A 24,627-nucleotide genomic window follows, 5' to 3' on the forward strand; every position below is an offset into this window, starting at 1 on the left:
GACGAAATACAGTGCTGGTGTAGGCACAGTTCTTAGCGCACTGTTGTGTGCACATTGTAGAACATGGGTTTTGCAGCAACATGTTCTCAAATGTTCACACACATATCGTCATTTACGAGTGCAGTTGGTACGGTATCACCGAGATTGGACAGTGGATCACGTCATCTAGTCAGATGAATCACATATCTTGCTAAACCAGATCGATGGCTGTGTTGGCATACATCGGCATCCAGGCGAACGGCTGCCCAAAACATGTGCCGCCTCTGGGGTGCATGTCTGTGAGAGTAGCGTTGTGTAATGGGGAAAATTCACCTGGCCTTCTATGTGTCCATGAACATTATTGCAGCCCAAATGTAACCCTTCACGCCTAATGTCTTTCCCGACAGCGACTGTATCTTACAGCAGTGAACTGTCACAAGGCTATAATCGTTCTACACTAGTTTCAGGACATGTCCTCGCCTCCAATTTCACCTGATCTCTGTGCGATGCAACACATCTGGGAAGCTATCGGGCGCCAAATCTCAGCCTACAAAGCAGCCGCCCGAAATTTACGGGAACTGAGTGACCTGTCCGTAAACATGTGGTGTCACATACATGCAGAAAACCAGCAAGGAATTGTTGAATTCCTGACACGCATAGTTACTGCTGTATGGCGTTCCAAAGGTAGCAATAATCTTTCAGGTCATCAGTTGTGCACGCGAGAATGTGCACACACTCAAAGATATCTAGTAGTGCTAAATGAAGTACTAATTTGAAATAACAGTGGTCGTCTTTTAATGGGAAAATACTTTGTTCAAAGAATATAAATGTTGAAGAGAGGACGAATTGTTTAAAAGCTGTATTTGGAGAACAACTCTTCTGGCAGTGAAACATGACCAATACACAAAATTATGTCATATTACTGCCTTGAGCTACTGGGGAAATTCTTTGTACAACCAGTCTCAGTCGTCTGACCATACAAAGGTTCATAAAAGTATTCACAGCACCATGTTGCGTGAAATGTATAGAATCGTTGTCTCGTGATAAAACCATGAATAATACACGATCATTATTTCGTAATATAAATTACGTCATCTGTCCATAAAAACTGTGATAGTGGGTGTATATTCATTCATGTTAGAACATACGGTCGAACGGTTCTAGGAGCTTCAGTCCGGAACCGCGCGACTTCTACGGTCTCAGGTTCGAATCGTGCCTCGGGCGTTGATTTGTGTGATGTCCTTAGTTAGGTTTAAGTAGTTCTACGTTCTAGGGGACTGATGACCTCAGATGTTAAGTCCCATAGTGCTCAGAGCCATTTTAACCATTTGTTAGAACATACACTCACTTGCACGGTTTTTATAGACTGACGAGGTAATTTGTATTACGATATGGTAAGTTATTATTCACGGTTTTATCACCTGATTATAACGATTTTATATCTCAGGTAACATGATGTTGTTAATACTTTTATGAACCTGGTTACATACATAAATATTTTTAAAAAAGCTCAAGGTTTTTCCAAATGTGTAAGATCCTTGGGGCACCAGCTCCTGAAAACATACCAGGAAATTAAATCTATTGAAGCGTTTGAAGTATAGTGTCGGATACTGGTGATAAGGATATAATGAATGGACAGAACAACGAAACAGCGAAAAGGGTCCAATGACTAAAGAGGCCGCCGACACGTAGTATCTGGCAGTAGGTGGCAGCCCAATGCACATAATACGAAAAACGTATGTTTTCGGAAGTGTCCGGATACTTTTGATCACATAGTGCACAAGCATTCAGGAAAACCATGAAACGAAAACTGCACGAGTGAATAGTTTACGTAATGGGTCGTAAGTATTCTAGAAGAGGCACTACTAGAAAAGAAAGTATTGGGAGGATCCGTAGTGGTTATTTTAAAACAACCAAGTAACGCAGGAGACAACCGTCGTGGAGGAATCAAGCAGTCAACTTCTAATAGATATGGAGCTACCAAGAAAAAGATTAACATATTTTCTGTTTGGATTAAACGATAATTAATCAAACAAGAGAGAAGGGAATGTACTGAGCGCAGAAGAACAGGATAGAATGGAATCACATTTTCTAAAAATGGTTCAAATGGCTCTGAGCACTATGGGACTTAACAGCTAGGTCATCAGCCCCTAGAGCTTAGAACTACTTAAACCTAACTAACCTAAGGACATTACCCACATCCATGCCCGAGGCAGGATTCGAACCTGCGACCGTAGCGGTCGCCCAAGCCGGCACACATTTTCTCTTATATCTTGAGTTCGCATGTGCATTCTGTTGAACTGCAGCTTCCGTTTCTGTTATTGCGCATATTTCGCGTTTATTTTACGACTCTGCACAGAAACGCCAGCCAATGAAACGCAGGAGCCTTATTCAGTACACTAAATACATTTCTGGCACGAAGTCGTTAGCAGACTCGGCTCCGGCGCTGCGTGAATTGCAAGGCACGGGAGCGCTTGGCGCCCGCCGACAAAGCGCGCGAGCAGGAACTCGGCTAAATTAACCTGCAGGCAAACGCCACTAGAACGTATCTGAATAAATACGAACGCGTGAACGGCTGAAGCACTTGGATCGAGTGCCGCACTGGATCTGAACTAGAGCGCACTTTTGCAGGAGCGTTGCGTAGCAACCGAGTCTATGGTCACTGCCCGGCCAGTAACTGCTGTTGCGGTTCAGGCAACCTTTTTCTGGTCTCTCTTTCTATTCTGTGTAGAGCTGAATTTTATTTTCCAATATAATCAAAGCTGGCCTCCATTCAAGTGATTCAATGACATTTCAGTCCTTTCATTTCCTAATAAAAGCTCAACTCTACATAATACTCCTACGAAACGCAAATAACTTGTTAATTGGAAAAGGGCTTGCTCGTTTAGACTCAGTATTTGGAGGTTAGAGAAGAGAAGTCACTTCATGCCAAATTCGGGAAATAAAATGGGTGAGAAACTGTTTCGAAACCCAATTAGAGCGGTTTTGGTATTGCAGTACCTTACGTCCTGGCTGGATATTTGTGCAGACGCGTGAACACTTTTTTGAACTAATGATGTTTAGTGGTAGAAGCCAATTTCCTGCACCAATCCAGTCCTTATTTATGTATCCTGACAAGATCTGGACCATAAGAATCTCTCTAGTACCTAATAATGCAAACATAAAATTTTATGATTACAATCACTAAGATACAAGTACTATAAAAGGTTTTGCATTTAGTATGCGACCTAAAACTTGGAAAAATTTGTAAGTATTACCTGACATTCTCAGAATGGGGGTGAGTCATCACAAATTTAATTATTTAAAAACTTTTACTTGTCTAGATCGCTATTATGTAACAATACTTAGATAAATAGTGTTGGTTGAAAAAATAAAATACTTTCAGAATTGAAAACAATAAGCAAACAGAAAATTACTACAAAAGACACGTTTTTTTTACATTAGTGATATTCTACAAACTTTTCAACACAGTATGTAAGAAAGAATAGCACATAATTAGATAACTAGTGTTGATTGAAAAATTAACTACTTTCAGAATTTAAAATACTAACCAAATAGAAAATTACTATAAAAGACAGGTTTTTTTACATTAGTGTTATTCTACAAATTTTTCAACGCAGTATGTAAGAAAGAATAGCACATTCAATTTAGTAAGAAATTGGTGTTATCCTATGTAAAACGAATTAAACACAGCTTCTAAATATTAGGAAGCATACTCATAAATACATAAAATGAACATTTGTATACCAAGTGGAATCTCATGAAAGCGACAGTTCATTAAAACAGAACACATCAGCAGAAGAGCAAGTGTCACTAAACCTATAAAAGTAAGGACATCAAAACGGCATGACTAGAAACAAACGGATTATAGAAACATAATGTGAACTTAAAACATAGTATACGTAATCTAAAATATATAAGTATTCTTGAAAGCAAGCCTACCACGATGGCTGAAAATGCACATCAGTATAAGAAAATAGTATGTGCACTGAAGTCACGTGTCAGCTAACATAGCTAAAGCATACAGACGAGCAACCAGCTCAATGTTCTTACTGACTCTTGGAAGGAACACAGCAAACTACCAGCTGGGTGTACTCACATACTTACATTAATGTGCATTTTCATCCAGAATAGTACACTTGCTTTTATAATTACTCATGTATTTTAGCTAATGTACACTATGTTTATATTTATATTATGCTTCTCTTGTAAGTTTGTTTCTACTCACTTTGGTTTTACGTCCTTCCTCACAAGCGACTTCTAATCAAATTGCGTGCACATGCAGTATACTCTCAGTTATCTGACTGAAAGTCATCGAGCAAAACTGAAGTAAAATCTGCCGTTCCCCAAGGAAGTATTGTAGGTCCTCTATTGTCCCTGAACTACATAAATGATTTAGCACACAATCTGAGAAGTCCTCTTAGATTGTTTGCAGATGATGCTGTTCTTTACCGCCATGTCATGACATCACAAGATCAAAACTAATTCCAAAATGCTTTAGACAAGATATCTGTAAGGCGCATAAAGTGGCAATTGACTCTAATAAATCATGAAAAGTGTGATGTCATCCGCATGAGTATTAAAACAATCCGCTAAATTTCAGTTACACGATAAATCACACAAATCTAAGAGTGTAAACTCAGTTAAATAATTAGGCATCACAGTTACGAATAACTTAAATGAGATCGATCACATAGATAATGTTGTGGAGAAAGCAAACCAAAGACTGTGATTTAGTGGCAGAACACTTACAAAATATAATAGGTCCATTAAAGAGACTGCTTAAGCGGGTATTAAGCGGGTATTACACGACGATCCGCGGTGAACGGTACTGGTCTAGCACGACAGCCATCTAGCGGTAGAACAGGTGAAACTACGAAAATTAGCAGACACATACGCTCGCCAGGATAGAGTGCGGTTCCAAACTGCCGTCAATCCCCGGATGCGCAATAGGTACGGTTAACTCGGGCATGTGCAGAAAGCACTGCCGCAGTGTTTTCTGCTTGTTGTTTGCTTACTGCTTGGTGGCTAGTAGTTTATTTCAGATTTTCATGTTGGGGATTTTCCGCGTTTTTTTTCAGTAAGTAGGTTTTCATAAATGCAAAGAAAAACTTTTTTCTATGCCAGTTGACTTTCTTTTATACTAGCTGTTTGTGAAAGCATTATTTCTATTGATTACCTCGTATTCTAGAAATGAAATGGAGCATGTACCGAAAATCTGTTGAAATGAATTACTATTAAATATATTAAATAATAAAAGTACGAAGAGCCCATTATCAAGAACTTTAAATCATATGCAATGTCGCTCAGTTACCGTTATGTCATTTCCTGAACATGATTTTACTCAGTCTCTATTGTGCTTTGATAAAATAACTGCAGCTAACCTTTAAAATTAAATATAAAACATTATGAAAACCTATTTATTCCTGTAAATCTGTTTTTTCCTGTGATGTATGTACTAAAAAAAATCAGAAGTCGCAGAACTACATGCGTTATCCACCTCAGTAGTTACCTTAAATGAGGTGACAGTCACTTAATAAGACAGATATCTTTTGTCTACAGTAGGGAGCGGTGGATGAAATGATTCATTTTATTTCCAGCAAGACACTCGAGAAATATTACCAGGACTGTGGTTTTGTATAGATAGCCATCAAAATGACACAAATTATCGCATTAAGTCTGTAGAATGATCTATCCGCGACATTTTATGGTATTGTGGGCCTTCAACCTTGCACATAAGCTACTAACTGTAGATGCAAAGTCGACTTCCTGTTCGTTATTTAGTCTATTCACCCACTAGACAAGAAGTGAAAGCCGTTGGTCATACGATAAACATCATAATCAGGTATAAGGCATGACATAATGTCTGTAATAAGGAGCCATAAACCACAAAATAGTTGAGAATTGTGCAGGGGATGCGAAACAAGCTTTCTTCCACGAAAGTGTTGCAGTGCTATCAAATATTCACATCGAACTGAAAAGTGCCCTACGTCTGGACAGTATGATTATATACAAGCGAAGTTTCGGTTCTGGCGAAACTAAAGAGGGAATTGGGTGCAACAGACCTTTTAAAAAAAAAGGTGGACAGAAAAGGTAAAGGTAGATATTAGAATGAAAATGCAAAAATAGAAAATACAAGATCTGAAGAAAAGAGAGACTACGGAAAGCATGCACAACAACCAGTAAATGTTAAAATAGTAGACCAGTGAAATAATGAAAATTGCGAAACAATTGCTAGATGCTTCAAACATATTACATGCCGGGGGACAAACCGCTGAATACAAAATAAGAAGAGACGAAGTATGAAATCAAACTAGTGTATCAACTAGATGCCTAATAGTCTACGGCTGTGAACGACATCAGATTTACGTGACACAGATTCAACCAGGGAGTGGTAGTCTTTTGGAGAAAATGCCAGCAATTTGATAATGTTACGTCCCTAATGACATCAGCGTCGACGGGACACTAACTGTGATCTTCCTTCCTTTTCGCTGGTTTTGCCAAATAGATACTGGTCTGTATCAAAACTTAAATTTTTATTCTGTTTGACATATTTTAACAGAAAAATCGCAACAAAATACAAAAACTGTTGTTAAAATTAAACTACAAAATTAAAGATGTAATCAGTTTTTGTTATGCAAAACAGTAACTACACGAAGCTATCTCGTACTTCCCACAAAGAATGAGAAATATTTTGCATGCATTTAGAACACATACTTAGACTATGGCTTTGAAACTCGTCTCTTTTGTTCCTCCCTGTAAGAGCGTAACAAACACAGTCTTAAAAGACCCTTTTGATTCTTATCCATATCTTCACTCACCTGAGTGAATCATCCTTCGGCAATCCAGATCGTTGTTGGAATTATCATATAATTTAGCAGATTCCTTGCAAGCGAAGGAATAAATCCAGTTTCTGGAAGTATGTTACTTGTCCGTGCAGTCCTTATATCTTCTTAAAGCATACCAGACTCTGGTTTCTGCTTCAAGATTTTCGTTGCTGTAAAATAGAAATAGTTCCGTCATATATTTCACGAAAATACTCGAAGCTTTGCTTATAACTTTCATGAAGTTAATATGAGCGAAAACTTCTTTCAAAGGAGTATATAATGAAAAGACTTACTCCGTAGTAATCAAGTGGAGTAACCATAGGGATCTCCAAACGATGAATTTGTCTCTAAAAATTGTAGGCACTTGGATTTCAATTTCCACAAATGCATCTAATACTGAGGTTTTAAAGTTGTTATTTAGGTTGGTTGGATGACGCATCACCTAGAAGGTCATGACTTTCTCAAAAGTGAAACACTATGCCAAGAATACTGTTTGGTCAGTTGTGCATTGCCCCTCTGCTGGGTCTGTGGACAAAAGTTCTGCGGAAGAATCGCTGACATAAGAGCGCTGCACCTAATTCTGGTGACGCCGGTGCAGCTGGGAGAAACCTTAAACGACGTAAGACGAAGGACACAAGACTTGTGTGATGACACCGTGCTCCCAGCGCTGTTTGCTTACAAAAACTTTGACGAAAACTTTGTCGTGCAGGTAAAATTTTGTCTGGGATGGCGGAACGAACAGTTTCTGCAGCGGTCAAATTAGATGCAACTGGGAAAGCTGACGAAGACCGTGCAATAATTCTGCCAGCGACTTCCGTCGCATGGCAAGGAAAGGAAGGGGGATAGAGAGAACCGTAAGTCTTCCTCCCTTGTATGAGAGGAGCAGTGTTTCTCCATGTGGCATCTGAACGTTCGAACAAACCCTTCAGCTTCTCCACTAGACAGAAATAGGGAGCAGTAGTCACATGGTATATAACGTTGTCGGCACAAAACTGTTGAAAACCGGCTGATGTGAACTGGAGTCCGTTGTCCGAGACAAGGACTTCGGGAAGACTTTCGAGGCAAAAAAATAGACCAAACCAACACAGCACTGACAGTAGTCGTGGGGACTACAAAAGGAAATTTACATATTACATTTACCACCAACAGCCATCACATGTTCCAGAAGATCACACGAAATCAGTGTGCAACCGTTGCCGTAGTCCGGATGGACTTGGCCACTGGAAAAAGTGTTGCAGCAGAGCGGACTGACGCTCCGCACAAGCTGAGCAACGAGAGATCATTTGCTGAATTTGGGCGTCCGAGCACAATGCCGTCAGGCGAGTTGCTTTGAGCGAAATACGCCCCAGTCACCTTGATGAAACAGAGGCAAAACTTCCTGCTGGAGGGAATCAGGAATCACGACCCGTGCATCGTCATTGTTTGTATGTAGCTGCAAAACACGTAATAGTGCAGGTAGCGCATTACGATGCTACTGGGTAGGAAATTACTTTCAAACTACACAGCCGCCAATGGCGCATGTACTGCAAAGCTACCGGAACAGCTGGTTTGGAAGCAGTTGCCCCAGCGATATGCCGAAAGAGGGAAATTTTGAGGAGATTCAAAATCTTGAGCGTTAATTTGATACCATGATTCCTCATCGCATACTAGATACCGACAGGTAACCGACACAAGAAGCCAGCGTTCTAACGTTGTGCACTGAGTCTGTACAACTCGCGATGAAAAATAAACAATAAAAGAATTGCAATTTTTCCACTGTCTGTGGTGCGACAGGCTTGTAAGGATTGAGTAAGGCCGTTAAAGGCCGGTGATGCATAATCAAATAGAAGTCTCAAATGTACAAATATTGATGGAACTTGATAACATCGTAGACAATAGCGAGAGCCTCTGCTTCAATCAGACTACAACTGCGCTGAGAGTACTGCTCAATCCCATAAGAAGATGCATCCACAGCTAACACGTATGTATTGATATGTAAAAGGAGAAAGTCTATAAAGCAAGAGGATTAGAACTTTACTTTAGGAGAAGGACAATGTGAAGTGATAAGAGAAAACAGCCCAGGTAGTAGAAATGAGAGTGGAGAAAGATTCCTTCAGTTCTCCAACAGATTTAAACTACACTGCCGGGAAAAACATTGCAACACCAAAAGTAATAAATGTAGAGTAATGAAATTTCGGTAATATATTTGTCTAACTAACATATTTAAACGTTTAACAGGGCGAGATCATAGGTTAATGTAAGCGCGAGATAAACCATTGCCAATATGAAATGCTTGTACATTAATACCCGGTGTAACCGCCAGAGTGTTGAATGCAAGCGTGCAAACATGCGTGCATTGTGTTGGATGTCGGATATTAACTTGTGGGGTGGAGTTCCATGCCTGCTGCGCTTGATTGGTCAATATGGAGACGGTTAATGTTGTTTGTGGATGACACTGGGGTTGTCATCCGATGTTGTTCACATGTCCTCGATTGGAGACAGATCTGGTGATCGACCAGCTCAAGGCAACTCTATAGAGCATATTGAGTTAGAGTTACAACACCGTGTGTAACCTAGCGTTATCCTGTAGGGAAAAAACCTGAAATGCTGTTCATGAATGGCAGCACAACTGGTCGAATAACAAGACTGACGCACAGATTTGCAGTTAAGGTGCGTGGGAGAACCCCTAGAGCGCTCCCGCTGTCATGCGAAATCACATTCTGGATCATAAATCCAGACGTAGGTCCACTGTGTCTAGCATGCAGATGGACTGGCCTCCTTCTAAACGACACGCGGTCATCACCGGCACCGAGTCAGAAGCACCTCTCATAAGGAAACACGCCTCCGCCCTGCACTCCAATTAGCTCTCGCTTGACACCACTGAAGTCGCAATGGCGGTGGTTTAGGGATCAGTGGAATGCATGGTACAGGTCGTCTCACTTGGAGCTGTCCTTGTCCTTGAAGTGTCACCGTGGTGCCAACTGCTGCTCAAATTGCTGCTGTATATGCAGTAAGATGCGCCAGAGCGATTCGCCCAATGTGATGGGCTCCCTCTCCGAAGGGCCGCGTGGCCATTCGGAGCCCGATCATGTTGTGACCGGACACTCCTGTGGCCGCTGCTGCACTGTACTGCAAAGCCTTTCTACAATGTCCTAGAAGGAACGTCCAGCTTCTCGTAGCACCATTATACGACCTCGTTCAAACCTAGTGAGGTGCTGACAATGGCGTCTTTCTCGTCTTGGACGAATTCTTGACTAATAGCTCACCACTTCAAACCTCACGCCACTCTTATACGTCTGGCGAGAAATTAAAATAGACATCATCCTTCAGATGTAGAAACACGCCTACAAATTTCCCTTTAGATTGCACAATTCATTCTCGATGTTGTGATTTTTTCCGTCAGCGTATAAAAGCAAATTTATTATTCAGGAATCCGAATAAAAGACAGTAGCATTGTAAAATAACCGAGAGACGGAAAGATACCAAGTAGGTGTCGTCGTGAGAAAGATTCCGGAATCAGATATTGAGCGCTGAGCCGTATTCAGGGTTAGACAAAGATTAATATCACAATTAATAACGATAGAGAGTAAGCTGACGATTGAGAGAATTGCCAGGAATATTCAACGTGGAATGCTGAAGTACTGAGGAATGATAGGTGCGATTTGAAGTTCTCCTAGGCTGTGGATATTGCAGCACTGAACAAAACAGTAGCAGCTCAGTTGAAGAGAAACGGACAAACGTGGAAAGGGTAATCACAGAAGCTGACAAATAAAGGTTGAAGGAAGGTAGCTACGAAGAACCATGGGTGACAGAATAAATACTTCAGGTGATAGCCTAAATAAAGAAATACAAAAGAAAGTTATAGAAAACAACTCGGGAAAGGAAGGAATACAGCAAAGTAAATCACTCACAAATGCAATGTGCAAGGGAATTAAAGTGAAATGGCTGCAATAAACATCGTAAAAGGAAATGGTCGTCGAAGTGGCAGACCGAGCATTTATAAAAGTCAACTTTTAGTGAAGTTAATAACAAAATGGTCAGCACTGAGGGCGCAAAAAGAATTCCACCCTAAAACGCAGAGAAGAAAGCAAATAGGTGGCAAAGGTACGTTCAAGGCCCCTACGAGGAGAAAAACCGTCTGCTGGCATAGTACAGGAAGAAGTCGATTTGGAAGTCAGGGTATCCTTTACTGGAGTCACAGTTTGATTTATTTCTGCGAAGAAATGTCTCCAGACTTTTTTTCCTAGTGGAGCTACTGCTCGGAGAGCTAAAAGTGAAGAGGAAGGCGGAAAATGGAATAGATGCAACAAATATCCGATGACATTCTGTAAAAGTCCTCCTCTTGAGATAAAGCGTGGCAGGCCGCTTGAAACCAACCTGGAGAGATAACGGAAAGAAAATGAACAGGCTACAAATGTTTACGTTGAGTCGATTTGTCCCTCCAAAAGTCAAACTGCTCCCACACCAACTGTGGTGCCTAAAGGATACCTACCCATACTTTAAAGTCATCATTGTACCCTGCATAACCGCGATGATATGCAGTTCCTTCACTCGATTGTGTTTGAGATCCCATCCGCCTACATTACTATCCTACTTCCTACAAAACCACACTCCCCTAACGTGCTCTTCTCAGAGAATCTGTCAACCCTTTGGGCCATTACCCCTTACTAAGCACCAATGGCGTTGACATAACATCACCAACGGATACAAGAAGACATTAACGTTCAACAAAAACGCAGGTGCTGACGACAGATGCAAAACTCAGCCGATAAACTCGTCACTGTTTGAAAAGCGTTCCGCTCTTACACATGCACCAATCCCCAGTCGCATTGCCCTGTGCTGTTGTTTCGTGGCACACTTAAAAGTCCCACCCTGCTCGGCAGTTGGTGCCAAGCCTGTTAGTATCTTCCTGCCGCGGCAGATGCCGCACGGAGCGTCGAAGCAGGCGAGCACAGCGCCAACATAGCTGATGAGTGGGCGAACACGACCGCGTGAAGGAGTCTTGTGTGTAAAGCACACCAGCAGGAATTTGATAGAAGTCCCAGGTCGGTAGTCGCCAGCTGACTGACAACACACCGTGAGCAACATCGGACGCACTGAAGACGTGCTGTCCATTGTCGCCTCATACCGAGTGGTTAGTTCCGGAGTCTTGTGTGAAGCAGCAGACGAATCCGAACAGGAATACGGCGCCTTGGTACGGGTTGGTGACCGATAACACATGGATGGTCGCTCTGGCCGATGCTTTCTAATGGCCAGCTGCTGACTGCTAACATACTGACAGGGACTCCGAGCGTACGAGATAAGTCATTTCGTATTGATTGGTTCCGATAAATCTTCCCTGGGGCGTGTACGGAAGCTGCGATGCAACCAAGTCTGTAAACACGCCTGCGAAGCTGAGAGGCTTGGCAGCTGTCGAACGGAGCCGAACACACAAGAAGTGGGTCGAGCAGTGTTTTTCTGTCTCGCGGGAAGACTCTGCCTGGAGTACGGCGACGTGACTGCAAATAACATTGTGTGCCTTTACACAGGACTGCTCAAGGACGCTTCCAGGTCTTCGAGTGTGCAATTAACAAGCGTTGATACTTGTTATGGATTCCATGGCGCATCACGATGACTTTGTTTCGTTGTGTGCTATTTCTATTTTGAATCTGTGCAGCTCATCGCACAGGATCGAACAGGCGACTGCAGATGCACTATCGTTAGCACAGTGACTTTTCCTGCTTTGTTCAGTCTCATTACAACTGTTCGTGGAAAAACGTTTGGAGCATTTGTGTTGACACTTACACATCATTGTCTCTTAAAGTGCCAAGTTCTGAGTTTGGTATCACGAGACCTTTCCGGATTGATATTCAGCTGTGTTAAGAGCCCATCATAAGCTTACTGCCTGAAGTTTCACTGACGGAAGAAAATCACAATACCACGAAGGAGTTGTGAGATGTAAATGAAAGTTGATAGGCGTTTTTCTACATCTGACAGATGATGTCTATTTAAGTATCTCAACAGTCGCATGAGAGTGGCGTTAGCAGTGCCACTATGAGGACGTAAATCAGGATTGTTCTAAACAAACTCTGTAGCGGTCGCGAGTGCCAGTTACCTTTAAGATTGGACGTGGTGTGTCGATGTTAGTCAAGAAAGCCTCTCAACAGACAAAGACGCCATTGTCAGCACCTCACTGAGTTTTAACGAGGTCATGCAATAGTGCTACGAGAAGCCGGACGTTCCTTCTGCGACGTTGCAGACAGGCTTGACAGGAATGCATCCACTGTACATGATTACTGCAGCCGTGCTCAGGGCAATGTACAGTCGCAATAAGGTCAGCTCGGAACGGCCATTCGGCACTACTGAGGGGGGAGACCATCGCATTCGGCGAATCGCTCTGGCGCATCTTACTGCATATACAGCAGCAATCTGAGCAGCAGTTGCAAACACAGTGGACAGCTCCAAGTGAGACGACCTGTACCATGCATTCCACTGACCCCTAAACCACCGCCATTGCGACTTCAGTGGTGTCAAGCGAGAGCTGGAGAGCAGGGTGGAGGCCTGTTGAGTTTGTAAGTAGACTGTATAGGTTTTTATGTTGGTAACGTCACGTAGCGCTCTGCGTGAAAATCACTGACTGTACTGTGTGCCGTGTGTGGCTAGTTTGCATTGTTGGAATTGCTATTGTAGTGTTGGGCAGTTGGCTGTTAACAGCGTGTAGCGTTGCTCAGTTGGAGGTGAGCCGCCGGCAGTGGTGGATGTGGGGAGAGAGATGGCGGAGTATTGAGAGCGGATGATCTGGACGTTTGTCCATCAGAGACAGCAAATTTGTAAGTCTGGATGTCGTGAACTGATATATATACCACCACTCTTGAATATTATTAAGGTTATAACATTGTTTGTTCTCTATCAAAATCTTTCATTTGCTAACTATGCCTATCAGTAGTTAGTGACTTCAGCAGTTAGAATCTTTTATTTAGCTGGCAGTATTGGCGCTCGCTGTATTGCAGTGGTTCGAGTAACGAAGATTTTTGTGAGGTAAGTGATTCAAGAAAGGTATAGGTTACTGTTAGTCAGGGCCATTCTTTTGTAGGGATTATTGAAAGTCAGATTGCGTTGCGCTAAAAATATTGTGTCAGTTTAGTATTGATCAGAATAAGTAAAGAGCGAAGTGTCTGAGTTCGTTCAGTTCTGCTCAGCTGTTTAAAAACCAAATAATGTAAGAGGTTTATCAGCACAGTAATTCATTAATTTTTCTAAGGGGACGTTACAAGTTTTCTGATGAAAGATGGTTCTGACTCGGTGCCATTGGTGTGTTGATTAGAAGGACACCAGTCCGTCTGCGTGCTAGACACACTGTACCTAGCTGTGGAATTGTGATCCAGGATATGATTTCGTATGACAGCGGGAGCGCTCTAGGGGTTATCCCATGCACCTTAACTGCAAATCTGTTGTACGTCAGTCTTGTTATTCGACCCGTTGTGCTGCCATTCATGAACAGCATTCCAGGTTTTCCTTCCTACAGGATAGCGCTCGGCTACATACCGGTGTTGTAATCCAACATCCTGTACAGAGTTGTCTTGAGCTGATCGATCACCAGATCTGCCTCCAATGGAGGACATATGGAACACCACCGGAAGACAACTCCAGCGTCATCCACAAACAACATTAACCGTCCCTGTACTGACTGCATCCCACAAACTGACATGCGGCACCCGTACAGTACAATGCATGCACGTCTGCAAGCTTGCACTCAACAGTGTGGCGGCTACACTAGCGTTTCACGTTTCGATGGTTTATATGGCATTTACATTAACCTGTGGTCTTTGCAATGATACTCACTTAAATATGTTACCCAGACAAATGTATTCCCGGAATTTCATCACTCTTCATTCATTATTTTATGGTGTAGAGACTTTTTTTTAGTCAGTGTATTCAAAACGTTGGATGCCATGTGTTTGTGCAAAGAAGGTTTTCCGTTAGTCTAATAACTTGGCTCACTCGAGCATTGCAGTGTTCCTTGGTAGTTATAGCATATCGTTTTTATTCTGTGTAACTATGTAATTTATGTTTTAATTTTGATATTATATTAAGGCTCTTAGGTTATGGTTTTACTTTGAAACTGTCTGTATAAGTCACCTTTCATGAAAGCATGTTTTAATTTTGATATTATCTTACAGCTGTAAGGTTATGGTTTTAGTACTAACTTTTAAATTGTGTGACTCAGCCACCTTACATGAAAGCATTAGGTATAATGACTAACGTAGCACCACCAAGTCTAGTACGTTGCTTTTCTGTCATTTGCTACCATATAAACACGCCTGCGAGAAGGATTGCTTGGGGAAACAACTTCACTGATTGTATTTCTTTTTACCTCGCGTTAGCATGCTATGTGACTCTTTGTGGCATGATTGGACCAGAGACAATTTTTTGTTACACTGTTTTTAGAAGTTCTCCTTCTGATTGGTCGTTCAGACTAACGCTCCAACTGCGGAATTTTCCACTTTTTTCGAATTCTCCTCTGTGAAACTGATGGGAGGCTGTGTAACAGACGCTGGCATTTTTAGCATCCACTGAGAGAAGATGGACTACAATACAGCGTCTAGGATGTTTCAGAAATTTTTGGGGGACAGTTACTAACGGTCTGACGGTGTGATGTGTTCTTGAGCGCATTTGAGATAAAACATTTGGTGGGAATCCTGTCAACCATACAGTCTCATAATGTAATAATCTATAGTCCACAGTATTTTAGTTAGTTATGAAGCGAGTTATGTGTTCGCGTGTGTAATTTTTATCAGTTTTCGTCTTAGTTTTGGAAGACCTACTTCTTTTTAAATAACCACATCTGTTAGTATTCCTCCGTTGTGCTCTACAGATTATCTTGAGGAGAATGGTCACTAGCTACCCCTCACAGGAGCAACTATGTTCCATCTTTCTGATCGCACGATCTTTCGCTGAATGAATAATGTCCATTGTTAATAAATCAGCCCCCATAAAGATCCGTAATTTTCGCCTGTTAAATTGTTATTAACCTTGAAGTGAGTATACCTCCGGTTAATAAATGTACTTTTTCGTGAAGTATGATTAGCGACTCTTTTCGTCTACATGCTTTCCACCACATCTTTGCACCACTAGCTATGAAACGTCTTTTTAAATTATCAATGAGATTCGTTCCCAGGTCAGTTGTACTGAAGTAAGATTCTGTTGGTCTTTTAGAAACATCAAAGGTTACTTTCCGTAAGTTGCAATTTTCTGTAGTAAATATTGAAACCGATTTTTGTGAACTTTTCTGCAGAACATTTCCGTAATACTCGGAAGTCAAATGAAGTCGTTACAAGTTATCGTCACATATTGGATACCTTCGAAACTTTATTATGTAGTTCGTTTATGAAGTATACACTAATTCACCATAAATCTCATTGGGATTAACGAGCTATATGTCTCAGAGTAATACTCCTCGTAATGTTTACTTGTAAAGATATTTAAGAGAAATGTTGACAGATTCATTGATTTTATACGGTTCAGTATTCATATCATAGGTGAAACAAGAACAAGAGAACACGTAGCGTGTTACATAGGATGGAATGTTCCCGGAATTCCTCCATGTCACTTTGTGGCAGCTTTCAGTAACTGGATAAGTGAGAGCTGCTAATGCAGACAAAATAAGAAACGTGGTACATCGGAAGTAGAATGTACGTGTAATAGCGACGAAAAGAAGGACGAAGGGCATCTCGCCACCTTTAACCTATCCATATATATCGACAACACAACATGATTGGACTCCATCTACAATTTGTACCAATAACAAAAAATCGTTATTACTTCGTCCGCCCCCGGTAGCTGAATGGCCAGCGTGACGGATTTTCAGTCCTCTGGGCCCCGGTTCGATTCCCGGCTGGGTCGGGGAGTTTTTTCCCCCAAGGGACTGGGTGTTGTGCTGTCCTCATCATCATCCTATCATCCTCATCGACTGCAGGTCGCCGAAGTGGCGTCAAATTGAGAGACCGGCACCCGGCGAACGACCTGCCCGACGGGGAGCCCTAGCCATATGATTAAATAAATAAATACTATCTATTGTATGTAATCCAAGTAGACGGAAATCATAACAGTGACACTATACTTTATCTTTTGACCACAAAATAATTATTATTGCTTATTCCCGCAGATAATTCTGCACAAATTTCAGAAAGGGGAGGGGGAGGGGGAATTAAATAATGAATACATGAACTCCGGTAAATAAAATAAGATGTGGCATTTCTGACTATTCCACATATTTTCAGTCCACTTTAGTCCAACAAGGAAGTTTATAAATCTAGACCACATGGTACCTCTTGCACTGTAACAAATGAAAAATCGTAAATGTTGCATTGCATTTCTGATCACATGTCTACTATCCGTGTTTCACCCATCACTTAGTAAGTTCATAATAATAACATTTTTGCAGTTAAAAACTAGCGTAAAATATTTCTACACCGTGAAACATGGTAAAAATACAATTAGGAAATTCATTGTCAACGTTCCTTAAATATGTAATAAACGTTAGTCTGAAGCTGCATTATATGGGCTACACTTCATCAGTTATTCCTAATTGGAAACATATGGTCTACCTGCATTTTCCCTTTGTAATCTAATGGAGGTATTCGTATACTTACCCAAAGGAAAAGACAAACACTAATTTGTATGCGATTCAAAGATCTAAATAATCCCTTCAACAATTTATTCAAAGTCCACTTGGTAACGAATGAGTGATTAGTACCCCTTTTATAGCATTGTTTTCTTTGTTGATGGTGGCAGGAGTTTTAAGCTGACGCAGACAGAGACAGAGATACGCTCATTAATCACTGGGAAGATCGAGATAAATTTGCGAGGATAAAGAGGAACAACACGATTGGAATTAAAGCAGCTGAATTGGATTGGGACCATTTAGAAACAGTAATTCAAATGATTTTATCACGATGCAAACAGAAAGAGAGGCAAACTACACTGAGATTTAGGAAAAAAGTAATAATTAATCAAGAGCAACGAACAAAGAATACGTGCATCTTTCTTGTACAACAAAAGACGTAAGTTTTTGCAAGGTTCAGAGATCCCAATAATGCTCTAGATGAAACTGTTTCAGTAGATTTATTTTAGTTTAAGTAATGTTAAATAACATCCTCACGTAAGTAAGAGTAACACAGAAATAAATGTTAGAGACATATTATCTAAGGGAAAGAGATTAGTTGTTCTACTTTACAGAAAGTACTGACGTTTTGTAGTAAGTCAAAAAGTGTGTCAGACCAGAAATAAAACCCAGATCCTCACACTTCGCTAGCAGTGCAAAGTGGACCGATTTAAAACTTTAACTTAATCTAATAGGAGAGGTCTAAAAAATCAGGTAATTAAATAAGAAATGAAGTAATTTTAATTCCTTACATAGGACGGGGAAGGATATATCTTGGATATCAAGAATTGATCGCTGTTATTCTGATCATTGATTAGGTGTAGCAAAACATTGTGTTTGTGCTCTTCCAACTGAATCATTGCGAAGAGCAGAAAGTGTAAGCTAAATTTAAGTTAACCCTCGCAATACCAAGAAGGGATTGATGTGGCAGGGTGGGGACGGGTGGATGGAATGCTTCATGCCCACCTTTTGAAAATTCTATATTGTAATATAGTCAGCTACTTTATATTTGAAAATTTTGAAAAAATTACTGTCTTTAATTAATTCTTCTACCAGACTCCCTGACTATTTCAAATTATTCACTCAAACTTAACCCAAAAATTTAAGTTTTATGTCACTTTCACCAGAGAATTATTGAGTTCGTACAATACGTAAAATTAATGAAATCTACAGTTTGAAATTTTTTTTAGAGTGATCACGAAGTACCCTGTCTCTCCCTCCCCCCGCCCCCTTCACCCTGGTAATGCGCGTTATGGGAAACGCGTGTATTGATATTGTTAGGGTTAACGCAATTAAATGATACAGGTTTATTGTTATATGCAAATATAAGTTTATTAAAACGTATAATGGTGACATTAAATAAATTCTGGATGGGAATTAAATTTAAATACGCGTGTTGAAAATAACCATGAGTTATTCCAAAGAAAACGAATACAACCAGTTGTGTTTATCAGGTGCCTCGACGAGATGTGGAGAGATAAGTGAGGTAAACGAAAGAGGTGCGCCAGTGCTCCCTTCGTCTGCCTTCATGAAGAAGCCATTCGCTAAGAGCATGACTGTGAATGCACGCCGCCATAACAGTGTCATTGTTACAGCGTGAGATTGTCCGATAAGCATCAAGAAAGGAACGACTACCACCGAACAGGCGACGGTCTTTGCCGGCTAAAGTTTGGAACAAAGCTGGATGGTGGAGGACGCAAGCAGCGGACATGTAATTCACCTGCTCCCATAGTCAGTACTTCTACTGCTCCTCAAAAATGTGATTCAAACACAATTCCTGTAAAATTGTTATTTTCTCAGTTCATAATTAGAGTCTTTTCTTTTATTTATAATTAGTTATTTACACACTTTTATTAATTTATGAGAAACAAATAAAATGTATTCTTTATCATATATCATACTGTAACCAATCTACATTAGCTGCCGTAAAGAGTAATATATAGACTTTGTTTTACTTTTTAGAGTGTTTATACTGTTCATAATTTATTTACTGCGAGGGGAATTCAATAAGTAATGGGACACATCTTTTTTTCGGCCAATTTCGCTTGCAAAAAATGTGGATTTTGTTGTGAGACTTCGTGGAATATTCCTGCTTCAGCCTCTATAGTTTCATGAAGTTCCGACGGGTGGCCTTCAAAATGGCGTCTGTAACGGAGGTGGGTTCCGGGCAGAGAGTTATCATTGAGCTTCTTTTGGTGGACAAAGGGAGAATCGCAGATTTTCGCAGGCGCTTGTAGAATGTCTACGGAGACGTGGCAGTGAACAAAAGCACCGTGAGTCGTTGGACGATGCGTCTGACGTAAGCGAACAAGGTCGCACAGACCTGTCCCATCTTTTGCACGCTGGCCGGCCGCACACACCTGCGACTCCCGCAAACTTGGGAAGTGGGGACACTCTCATTCGAGGTGACCGGCAGTCGCAGAGAAATACATCGCTGCAGAACTGGGCGTTTCTGTTGGTACTACTGACACACTCGCCCCCCAGTTCGGGCTGCGTGCCGCTGGCTTTCTCGCCACCTAAACCAGCCAACGAAAGACCATAAAGAGCAGGGATGGACCATCCGTGCGGAATTACTTGCTCTTTACGAGGCTGATCGTAAAAAAATTTTTACCGAACCTCGTCTGTCACAGGCGACGAAACATGCGTCCTGAAGCAAAACGGGAATCAATGGAGTGGCGGCACACCATCTTTTCTCCGAAGAAAACGTTCAAAGCTGAACCCTCATCCGGTTAGGTGATGGCCACTATCTTCCGGGACTGTGGAGAGCTATTCTGTTCGATATTCTTTCCATGGTGCAATGATCTACTCTGAAATGTACAGAGTGTTTATAAATTAATATGGGGTTTTTAACGCTTTATTATATTTATGACATTAAACTTGCAGTTATAAATGATATGACAAATGAAAGAGCAACTCAAACAGTTTTACAAAGAACCTCATAAATGTTCAATGTGAGCACCATTTGTCACACGGCACATACCAAGTGTTTTTTGTGCCGTATCCCTGCGGAAAGTTCATGAGCCTTTCTTTCTTGGTGAACCTACTGTAAATGGCACTTCTTACCTTCATACACTAGAGCAATGGCTCTTCCCTCACTTGGAAGAAGCCAGAGAACTTCATTTTCCAGCAAGATGGTGCTCCACCTCACTGGCGTAGCGAACCATGCAACTAGTTGAACTTCACGGTACCCAAGCGCCCCAAGGTGCCCAGTGACAGGGCTTGCTTTGCATGGCCTCCACGTTCACCCGACCTAACGCCATGATTTTTTCCTTTGGGGCTTCATCAAGGATCGTGTGTACGTGCCTCCGCTACCAGCAGACCTCCCTCAATTAAGAAACCGGATTGAAGCATCTGTTGCTACAATAACTGAAATACTTATCAATGTTTGCGAAGAACTCGGCTGTAGCCTTGATGTGTGCCATGTGACAAATGGTGCTCACATCGAACATTTATAATGTTCTTGGTAAAACTGTTTGAGCTGCTCTTTCATTTGTCATATCATTTACAACTGTAAGTTTAATGTAATAAATTTTACAAAGCGTTAAAAACCCGATATTCATTCATAAAAGCCCTGTATTCTGCTACCCGGGGTAAATTGAAGAAACGAGTTCAGCGTCTTCGTCGCCAGAAAAATGCAGACGAACTTCTTACCCTCCATCACAAAGCAAGGTCTCCCACAAATCCGCGCATTCGAGAGGAGCTCACAAAACATTATTGGCCTGTTCTTCTTTATCCACCCTACAGTCTGGATCTCGCTCCTGCAGGATGCACTCTCCGGATAGCAGTACGTGGATGATGGGGAGGTTATTGATACAGCAAGATGTTGGTCCCGCCATCGACCAAAAGAGTGGTGTCGTGCTGACATACACACCCTCCAAGTAATGAGGCCTAACGCTGTCACATTGAACGGAGATTATGTTGAAAAATAGGGTTTTGTAGCCACAAGATTGGAGGATAATATGCTGTACTGGAATCCTGTATAAAGCCAATTTGCTTTCAGAAAAGACTGTTCCATTACTTGTTGAATGCCCCCCGTACAATGATACATTTAATTGGTTACACCTCATAATTTTCATCAGCTAATACAATATTTTTCCACACTGCTTCATATTTTCGTATTAAAGGTTATGAAATTTGCTAAATCCATGTAGCAAAAATACACTACTGACCCTTAAAATTGCTACACCCGACAGGAAGAAGACGCTGTGATATGCAAATGATTAGCTTTTCAAAGCATTCACACAAGGTTGACACCGTGGCGATACCTACAACGTGCTGACATGAGGAAAGTTGCCAACCGATTCCTCATACACAAACAGCAGTTGTGTGGCGTTGCCTGGTAAAACGTTGTTGTGATGCCTCGTGTCAGGAGGAGAAATGCGTACCATCACGTTTCCGACATTGATAAAGGTCGGTTGTAGCCTATCGCGATTGCAGTTTATCGTATCGCGACATTGCTGCTCGCGTTGGTGGAGGTCCAACGACTGTTGCCAGAAATGTAATCGGTGGGTTCAGGAGGGTAATACGGAACGCCGTGCTGCATCCCAACGGCCTCGTATCATTGACAGTAGAGATGACAGGCATCTTATCCTCATGGCTGTAACGGATCGTGGAGCCACGTCTCGATCCCTGAGTCAACGGATGGGGATGTTTGCAAGACAACAACCATCTGCACGAACAGTTCGACGACGTTTGCAGCAGCATGGACTATCAGCTCGGAGACCATGGCTGGGGTTACCCTTGACACTGCATCACAGAAAGGAGTGCCTGCGATGGTGTACTCAACGACGAACCTGGGTGCACGAATGGCGAAACGTCATTTCTTCGGATGAATCCAGGTTCTGTCTACAGCATCATGATAGTCGCATCCGTGTTTGGCGACATCGCGGTGAACGCACATTGGAAGGGTATATTCGTTATCGCCATACTGGCATATCACCCGGCGTGATGGTATGGGATGCCATTGGTTACACGTCTCGGTTCCCTCTTGTTCCCATTGACGACACTTTGAACAATGGATGCTACATTTCAGACTTGTTACGACCCGTAGCGCTACCCTTCATTCGATCCCCACGAAACCCTACATTTCAGCATGATAATGCACAACCGCATCTTGCAGTACCTGTACGGGACTTTCTGGATACAGAAACTGTTCGACTACTGTCCTGGCCAGCACATTCTCCAGATCTCTCACCAACTGAAAACGTCTAGTCAATGGTGACCGGCAACTGGCACGTCACAATACGCCAGTCACTGCTCTTGATGAACTGTGGTATGGTGTTGCAGCTTCATGGGCAGTTGTACCTGTACACGCCATCCAAGCTCGGTATGACTGAATGCCCAGGCGCATCAAGGCCTTTATTACGGCCAGAGGTGGTTGTTCTGGGTACTGATTTGTCAGGATCTATGCACCCAAATTGCGTGAAAATGTAATCACATGTCAGTTCTAGTATAATATATTTGTCCAATTAATATCCGTTTATCATCTTAATTTCTGCTTGGTGTAGCAGTTTTAATGGCAAGTAGTGTCGCTACAAGGGGCGAGGGGCAAATTTTCGCATTTTTGTCAGGGGGACTGGATTACCTCGATTTCGCTTTCATAGTTCCACAGTTGTATACAGTGAGTATAACGACACTGAAATTAGAAAAGAGTGCCCTGCTGGGCACGCTAGTCCACGAAAACAACGCCACCCGCAGCGACCGGACCATCCAACACAGCCAGTAGTGCCCGAGCCAACAAGCCAGCAACTCCCAGTATCTGGCTATCATCTCGTCACTATAGCCAGTGCCAGGCTATTCAGGATTCGCGGCGCTTCGTGCAGTCCTTCCGCTTCGCGGCTCGAGCGCTGCGTGGCTCCGACTGTTATGCGTTTCATAGTAGTTGACCTCTGGCTTCGAGCTCCTCTTCAAACTCAGTCACTATGGAAACATCAATGTGTCGCACGTCTCCTACACTGTCGAAGTACCTTCTTACATTTGATACCACAATACCTGATTTAACGTGGAATAATGTGGAAACATTTACATGAAATCGTGCTTTTTAGGAAATTTTGTAGGAATTATCAATTTGTGTGGTTTACAGATACCAGACTGTATTTCCGAGAACAGTCGCTTATGCACAGTTTAAAGAAACAGCAGTTCTCAATTTCTTGCTGGATTTTCGTTGCTTTCTTCTTATTCCTTTTGGCGTAACGATGCAGGCTGTAGATCGTTGCAATTGATAGATGTGAACAAGACGAAAAGTTTAAATGAACGCTCTGCTATTACTTTCCGCCTTTTTTATGCATATGGTGCACTTATTTACTTTTTGCTTCGTTGCAAGCCACGTGCCTTAGCGTGCTTTGCTCCCGGACCTTGGATCTGTATTTTGCTAGAAACTGTCGCCCTGCTTACGTTGGTGGCTTCTCGTCACATAATTAACAAACGTGATGCCGCTCGTTGTTTCGTAATCGTGTGAGAGAGCCGTCATGTACAGGTTGTTGCTTTTTATTGATGTAAGAAGAAGCATCACTTACGGAACCGAGAAATGTCAGTGGGAGTCAAGGACTCTGTTTATTACGGGACCGAAAAAGAACAACGCATGAGAAGTTCCGTGTCACAGCCATTACAGAGAACTGGTGACTGTCACAGTATTAGCGAAAGTACGGTTACTCAATTTAAGAGAACGTTGCCCAGCGTTTTGTATCACCAAAAAAATAAAGAAATGAAATTCTTGTGAAAGACAGGAGTTTGAATTGGACACCTTTTCGCAGATGCATAAGAAGGAAAATTCTCGCCTCCATGTGCAAAATCAGTTTCTAACATTTCTGGGCGTTTCAGGAAAATTGATAAATTAAGTGGAAGAATACTTTTGTGATTTAAATGGAACAATATATTGGCCTGTTGTTCGGAAATTGAGTACAAAAAGTTCAACAAAAAACTTTCGCTCATGCAAAATAATAGAAGACGACGCCTTACCAGAGATTAAAAACGATGGTGAGGAACCAAATGTATTATTTATTACGCTGATGAACTGAGCGTGATGCAAACCAGTCTAAAGAGCTTGAATCTTGTTGTGGTCTTCAGTCCGTAGACCGCGGATAAGCTGTTCTGCATGCTAGGCTGTCCTGTCCAAGCCTCTCCATCTATATATATCCCATTTGAACCTGCCTACTGTAAGCGAGTTTTGAGCCCCGCTGCCCTCCCTCCCCCCGCCTTGTC

This window comes from Schistocerca gregaria, chromosome 2 (assembly GCF_023897955.1).
Source record: "Schistocerca gregaria isolate iqSchGreg1 chromosome 2, iqSchGreg1.2, whole genome shotgun sequence".
Classification (NCBI taxonomy): domain Eukaryota; kingdom Metazoa; phylum Arthropoda; class Insecta; order Orthoptera; family Acrididae; genus Schistocerca; species Schistocerca gregaria.